The sequence below is a fragment of the Coffea arabica genome, chromosome 8e, assembly GCF_036785885.1.
Source record: "Coffea arabica cultivar ET-39 chromosome 8e, Coffea Arabica ET-39 HiFi, whole genome shotgun sequence".
NCBI lineage: Eukaryota > Viridiplantae > Streptophyta > Magnoliopsida > Gentianales > Rubiaceae > Coffea > Coffea arabica.
Genome location: NC_092324.1, coordinates 30,271,917 through 30,279,767, shown reverse-complemented (window position 1 = coordinate 30,279,767; position 7,851 = coordinate 30,271,917). Strand labels below are relative to the sequence as shown.

At 33.8% G+C, this 7,851-nt stretch overlaps 1 long non-coding RNA gene across 1 annotated transcript; it reads left to right on the top strand.

Moving 5' to 3' along the window:
- The first annotated feature begins 597 nt into the window (after nt 1-597).
- Nucleotides 598-5,276, top strand: LOC140012497 (uncharacterized). Its single transcript, XR_011819659.1, has 2 exons — nt 598-2,645; nt 2,751-5,276. It is a non-coding gene; the product is annotated as an uncharacterized lncRNA (long non-coding RNA).
- The last annotated feature ends 2,575 nt before the right edge of the window (nt 5,277-7,851 follow it).

The window sequence follows — 7,851 nt, the reverse complement described above, 5'->3', positions numbered from 1 at the left end:
GATCTAATTCTCACAAGTGTTGCTGTATGTAATATGGCATGTCCCCAAGTAGAAGGTGAGAGTTTAGATCTCATTAGCAATGGTCTAGCAATTAATTGTAACAGTTTAATAAATGATTCGGCTAGACCATTTTGTGTGTGAATATAAGTTACAGGATGTTCAACAGTTATTCCAATTGACATGCAATAATCATCAAAAGCATGTGATGAATATTCACCAGTATTATTTAGACGAATTCTCTTAATTGGATAATCAGAAAATTGTGCTTGCAATTTAATTATTTGAGCAAGCAATCTCGCAAACGCCAAGTTGGGAGTAGATAATAAACATACATGTGATCATCTTGTTGATGCATTAATTAGCACCATAAAATAGCTGAATGGTCCAAATGGTGGATCTACATGACCACATATATCACCATGAATTTATTCTAGAAATGCAGGAAATTCAATTCCTACTTTGGACGCTGATGGTTTAATACTCCCTCTGTCCCGCAAAGTCTGCCGCACTTCGGGAACATCGCCTTTTATGCACAGTAACATCCACTTATCTGTAAACTCGTTTGTTCCAAGTTTGTCCTTTACATTTCATTGACTCGTCCAAGAAACAAATGGGTCAAGGTGGGACTTATAAAAAAGCACTCCTTTGTTTCAGCCACAAAAAATTCGTTTCCTTATCAAAATCTTCTTCATCCAAGAAACAAATGGGCCAAAATGGGACCCACCAAAAAGCAATCTTTTGTTTCAACCACAAAAAATTGGTTTCCTTATCAAAATCTTCTTCTTTGATTCTCTGTATTAGCCATTCAATTGCTGCAAATTAAACTACAATAATTTCTCTGGAACAACTACAAATTCCCTCTTCTCATACTCCATATTCACTTGAAAGTCTTCGCCTTTGATTACAATTTTGGTGCTCCAGTTCGAGAGAGAAGCATTGGAAGGATACGAAGTAAATTTCTAATCCAAAGTTGATAACAATTGAGATTGAAAGGTTAGTTAATTGTCTTTTATTCTTTCTTTTTAATGGGTTTTTTTCTATTTTCTCATGTAAGAAAGGCTAGATCTTTTAAACTTTTTCGATGTTTATTTATTGATTATGTTTTCTATAATTTCTTAAAGATTTGTCGCCAAATTATTTACTGAAAATTTGGGTTTTGACGGATTGCTCCAAAAAAAAAAGTCTTGAAATGTCTATTTTAAATTATATAACGGGATTATACCACTAACTTGTACCTTTATATATGAAGTCCGTTTCTTTGTTTTTTTTTACATTCTGTTTCTTCTTTTTTACACCCTATTTCAGATGTGACTTTTAAAAGAAATATGGATACTTTGAATGATTTTGAAACTAACAATTCTACGAAGAGATTAATTAATCAAGAAAGGCAAATGATTTTGAAGCTTTATTACAAGAAAGTAATGCCGGTAAAGGGAACGATCAGGAATGTTGCAAGTCTATTTAAAACAAGTGTTAGGACAGTCCAAAGAATTTGGAAGCTAGCAGCAATTACTTTTACAGATGGAAGAGTTGATATGTCACTCAGATTTCCTAAAAGATATGGAAGAAAACGAGTGGAGATTGATTTTACTTTGATCATGGCAATTCCTCTTCGGCGCCGGACAAACATCCGGTCACTTTCCAGTGAAATGAAAGTGCCCAAATCAACCCTTCACCGACGAATTAAAGAAGGTGTTATAAGGCCACACTCAAATGTACTCAAACCACAATTGACATATCAGAATAAACAAGGCATAACTTTTGCTTGTCAATGCTTGAACTAGAAAGTCTCAACACCAATCCAATGTTTATGAGTATGTTCAATGTTGTGCATATTGATGAAAAGTGGTTTTACATGACTAAAGAATATGAAAAGTATTATCTTCCTCCTTAAGAAGAGCAACCTTTTAGGACATGAAAGAGCAAAAAGTTCATTGTGAAAGTTATGTTCCTAGCTACTATTGCTTGACCGCGTTTTGATTGCTTTGGTAACCCAACATTTGATGGGAAAATTAGGATTTTCCCTTTTGTATTCAAAGAACCAGCAAAGAGGAGTAGTAAAATCGTATGGCAGGTATATTAGAGACTAAGCCAATATTTTCAGTGACTAAGGAAGTGTATAGGAGATGTTTAATTGAACAAGTTTTGCTTGCAATACATGCTAAATGGCCACGGGATGGTGGTAGTGTTACTGAAATTTTGATCCAACAGGATAATGCAAAACCAAATAAGGATCCCACTGATCCTGAATTTATTGAAGTTGCTTCTAGGGATGGATTTGATATTCACTTGTCATTTTAGCCTCCTAACATTCCGAACATGAATGTTCTTGACTTAGGATATTTTAGAGCTATACAATCCTTGCAACATCAAGAAGCACCCATGTCAATTGATGAGCTAATTCTTGCTGCGGAAAAGTCATTTGATCAATTATCAACTGAAAGTCTGAACAATGTTTTCTTAACATTACAATCATGTGTGGTAGAGGTGATGAAAAATTTTGGAGGAAATAACTATAAAGTGCCACACATTGGGAAGCACCATTTAATGAAAGAAGGTTGTCTTTCACTACATATAGAATGTGAAAAAGAACTTGTGAATCAAGTTCTAAGTCATATGCAAGCATGATTATCTTCACTGGACAGGTCAGATTTTATGAAGCTTTTTTGTTCTTTAAGATTTTTTATCTCCAACTTCTTGTATGTATGGTTGTTTAAACTAACTAGTGTTCTTTCTTTTCATATTTGTAGGTATTTAGACTGTACTAATTATGTTTTTTGAACAAAATGGTATGGGTGTTCTAATGTGCAAAATGTACATGTACTCAATGTTCATTTGTTTAGCTATTCTTGTTCACTTTGGTCTGGAGCATCTTTATTTTTTGTTTTTCACTAAGTTATGTCCTATCTCATCTTTTGGCAAATGGTTGAAGTAAAGCAATCCAAGCCTTTTGATTTTGTGGTGCAAGCTTTTGATTGGGCAAAGAATATAGAAGCACTTTTATGTACTAGTGGTTTTTGGATTGACTGCTTTTATTTCAGTTTACAAGATTTTAGAATAGCTCTGTGAAGTTAGCTTGATGTTAGTAGTAGTAGTATGACTTTTGTACAAAAGGGAAAATATGCAATGCTGAGTGAAGCTGTGTACATGTATAGACATTGGAGTACTACTTTTGTTGGAGTTTTTGAAACTATCAATAGCCTTATTCTATAAAGTGGAAATCTTGCTTATTGGTTTGCATTCTTTTGCTCTTTGGTTGGTAGAATATCTATTTTTGCATTTTGGAATATTAAAGAAAAATGAGTGGAACTAACACTTCCATAGACTACATTTTAATAAAATTTAGTAGCGAGTGTAGTTGTTTTTTTCTCCAAGTAGAATAACATGCCCTTATTATTTTGCTCGTTTAGTTTTTGGGTCAATCTAAAATTATTCACCTATTTTTACACTATTTTCTTGCTTTCAATATGGATTTATTTTGTGAAAGTTGATCATTCTTAACAAATTAGTGCATATGAAAATAATTTAAAAATTGAAAGCTTTCAAAAGAAAATCACTAATTAAGTCATCTCAATATTCTATTTACGGCAAAAAATCAAAATTATCCTCTTGATAACAAAACCAGTCTTCAATTGGAGTTTGAAAGAGCCATATACACTTTCTTGGTGATGAATTTGGTTGGAGTCGGAACCAAGAATTTTGCTAGAGCCGAAAGTCAAACATAGTACATGTTGGGACATTTGGATGTCCTTTGGGACCATACATCAATTTGTGGGCCAACTAGCACATGCATTATCACATCATTAGTGGAGGGTGGAAATGGGACTTCACAGCTTAAACTAGTTTGAAATGTTAAACATGTCAAACATTTTGGGACAGTCCAAAAAGGAAAGTATGACACTTTCAATTGAATGGAGGGAGTAACTAATTTTCTTTGAGTGCAAGCAACACATGAGAATTCATTAAAATTTAACACTTTTTGACCTTTTAATGAATGACCATATGAATTTTTTATTATTCGCGTCATCATTATGGAACCAGGATGTTCAAGGCAAATCATGCCAAATCATAAAGTCATTGGAATACTATACTTCTAGTCTACTAGGTGATGTATTTTAGTTGCACTTATTTTTGTATAATATAAGTTAGAGGAGAGTGAAGGCAACTTTTCTAAAACATATTTCTTTTCAAAAGTAATATTTGTAATTAATAAATATTCACCATTTGTCTCATTCATGGTTTTGATATGATACCCATTTCGACAAATATCTTTAAAACTTGACAAATTTTTTCGAAACTTAGTAGAGAGTAGTGCATTATTGATCGCAATTTTAGTTCCTTTAGGGAGAAATATAGTGGTTTTTCCAGAGGTTTCAATCAATTTGGCACTACCACATTTAGTATTGACATTTATTTTCTCCATATCCAAATGGAAAAATACTTTTTATGTTTAAATATGGTGTGCGTAGTTGAACTATCAATGAGACAAATGTCATCATCACCATTATTTAATTCCAAATATTTGGCATCCATTTCTTCTTCAGGAAGAAATAACAAAGAAAATAAAAATAAACATTAATAAAGTCCATAAATTACATAACTCATAAAGTAAATTACGTAAAGATGTGAAAATAATAAAAGAACTAAAATTTAAACATTTATTGTGTATTTGTCACATCATTTTACATCTTCAGGATGGTCATTTTGCATTTTCAAGAAGTGCAAAGAAATCGGCCATCTCAAGATGTGTTAAATCAGTATAGACATCATCATCATCACAAATATTCTTTTGATGGATGAAATTTGTCTCGCCATTTTTATCTTTTCTTTTCAATGATGCCTAATAAAGTTCAACAAGATATTCCGCCGTACGATAGGTATGGGACTAATGGCCTTCCATGTCACGTCTGTAGCATTTATCTTCATGGTTTTTCTTCTCATTATTTTTCTTGTCAACCAACTTCTAGCAGTTATTTTGTTTCTTACCGTGATTATGGTCATGGTGATAAGACATATATTTACCATGACCACGTCCACGACCTCAACCATGGCCACGTCCACGGCCTCTTCCATGACTATTGTCATGTCTAGAATGTGAAGATTGAGTTACATTCACTTCAAAGAATGGATTAGCACCTATTGATCAAAACTCATGATTTTTCAATAATAATTCATTATTTTGTTCAGCTAGCAAAAGACATGCAATAAGTTCATAATATCTTTTGAATCCTTTCTCTCGATATTACTACTGCAGAAGCACACTCAAGACATGAAAAGTGAAAAATATTCTTTCTAACATATCCTCATCAGTTACATTTTCATCACATAATTTTAATTGAGAGGTAATTCTGAACATGGTTGAATTGTATTCAGTAATGGTTTTGAAATCTTACAACTGTAGATGAAACTAAGGTTGGCAAAATCGGGATCCTATGTAGGATCGATTTTAGTTTCACAAGATCGGATCGTAGGATCGTAAGATCCCAACAAAAATTCCCAAATCACCTAAATTAATTAATTTGAAATTCATATATAGCTTTGTACAACCTAAATGATATCAACTAAGTAAATTATTTATAAACATATAGCATTTTTTACCTATAGTTTGACAAGAAATAAAGAAAAAGAATATAAATAGTTATAAATTATGATTACAAGTCTTAAAAGTAAATGCTTGACAGTTTACACAACAATAATTTCAAATCTAAGATAATCATTAATCTCCACCAATAATAAAAAGTCATAACTTTCAAATCTAAGATCTCCAACATTAAAATTAGTAATTATTTACATATCTCAATTATCTTTAGATCTTTTTGACTTCCAGTAAAACCAAGACTTCAAGTAAAATCCAAACCAACATAGAAGAATAAACACCATTAACAGATTATTAGTAAAACAAAGTGTTGATCTTGATCCCTATCTTTTAATGTTTACAAAACAAATGGATAGTATTAATATCCCCTCAAAGATCTTTTCAACAATGAAACAAATCAGGTTCAAAGATTAAGTACAATCGAAAGAGACAAAGAGTGTTGAAAGCTGTCGGACGCTCGTGAAGACTGGATCGGACGTCCGATAATCATTGCGCAACTTCGGACGCATGAAGAACTCTACCACCGGATGTCCGAAGGAAATAAGACATTTCCCCTGGCTCACTGATTTCGATCGGACGCAAGCATCGGACGCCCGATAGGATCGTTCAAACTCGATAAAACCTGTCGGATGCTCACAAAGAGAATATCGGACATCCGATAGAATTGAAGAAGATTTTGCAAACTCACTGCTTGCTGTCGGACGCATGCTTGGGTAGTACCGGACGTCTGATACTCCAACGGCTAGTTGACTGTTCAGCTACTTTCTATCCGTTTGAAGCATTAATGAAGCACTTTCTTAGTCTCCTATAAATAGAGTATGGTCAGAATCTTCAAATAACTTTTGCACACTGAAGATACAAAGGATCTAGAGTAGTTTTAGTGAGAAAACAGTCTCCAAAGATGATTTGTAGTCTTAGTGGTGTGAGGTTCATTGTAAGGTTTTTATTTGTGAGTGAATACTTCATGAGTGTAGCTCTGTGAGGGTTGTCTTGAGGGATAGTAAAACTTTCAAACTTGACCGAGTGGAGTTCGGGGCAAGAAGGAGGTGAACCTTCCTTTGTACACAAGAGTGATTGTAATTCATCAACTTGAAAAAACTTGTTTGAATTAATCTATAAACTCAAGAGGAGTTGGGTAGTTAATTGGTTTGCAATTCTTTCCTTTTTATTTACTTATTGTTACGTTTGTGATTTTTACATTGCTTATCTCTTCTACTTCTCTCAAGTGATTTTGTTCATTCATTAATTGATTTATTGTGTGATCACTTAGAAAAGAGGGTAAATTTCATATTGAGCAAAAAGTGCCCATAATTTAATTAGGTTTTTAATCAACCTAATTCATCCCCTCTTAGGTTGTCTTCGATCCTTACAATTGATATCAGAGTTTGGTCTCCAAGAGATTAAGTTCAAGCGGCTTAGGAGTAAAGATGACAACCAACAATGTCATATTTTTGGAAGGACAATCTGTGATTAGACCTCTAATGTTTAATGGATCAAATTATGTGAGTTGGAAAGAAAGAATAATTATTTTCTTGCAATCGATTGATATTAAATTGTGGTTTATTGTTAATGAAGGTCCATATTGTGACGCCCCACTTCTCCCTAAGGCGAACCAAAGGGTATCTGCGGGACGTCTGCCCAACTCTCGCCAGGACTCACACAAAACATTCAAGCTTATTACTAATCTAAAAGTCAAAAGTACAATAACATAAATACAATGATGCGGAGGCGTTCACGTTAACCATGGCCATCCATTATCCAACCCGTACATCGGGTGTTCAAAATACAACTTTAAACCCAAATTTACCTCATGCCCAAGTACTACATTCCAATTACAAAAGTACAACCCAAAACCAAGAGGCATAGTCAAAATGATGATAGAAACCCTAAACAAAAGTACATCAGGAGGGTTTCTCCAATACATCCCCGGATCCAGTCCTGTTAAGGAAAACAAATCTACAGGGTGAGCAAAACGCTCGTGAGGCCAAGAACACACATGCAAGCACATTGCTCAAATAACAATCTCAATTTACAAGTCAAGCAATCATATTTTAGTAATTAACAATTTACGAGAAATATAACCAGAAACAATTCAAGGATACTGGAGCTCTCAGGAGCTATATTCCACTTGCACATTCAATAACCTCCACGAATTGACACTCCGTCAATCGGGTAGGTTTAGTCCGTAGAACTCCACTTAACCTGTCCCCTTTCACCTTACATACCCCTGTATCGGGCCCGCCTGTCATTTGTTT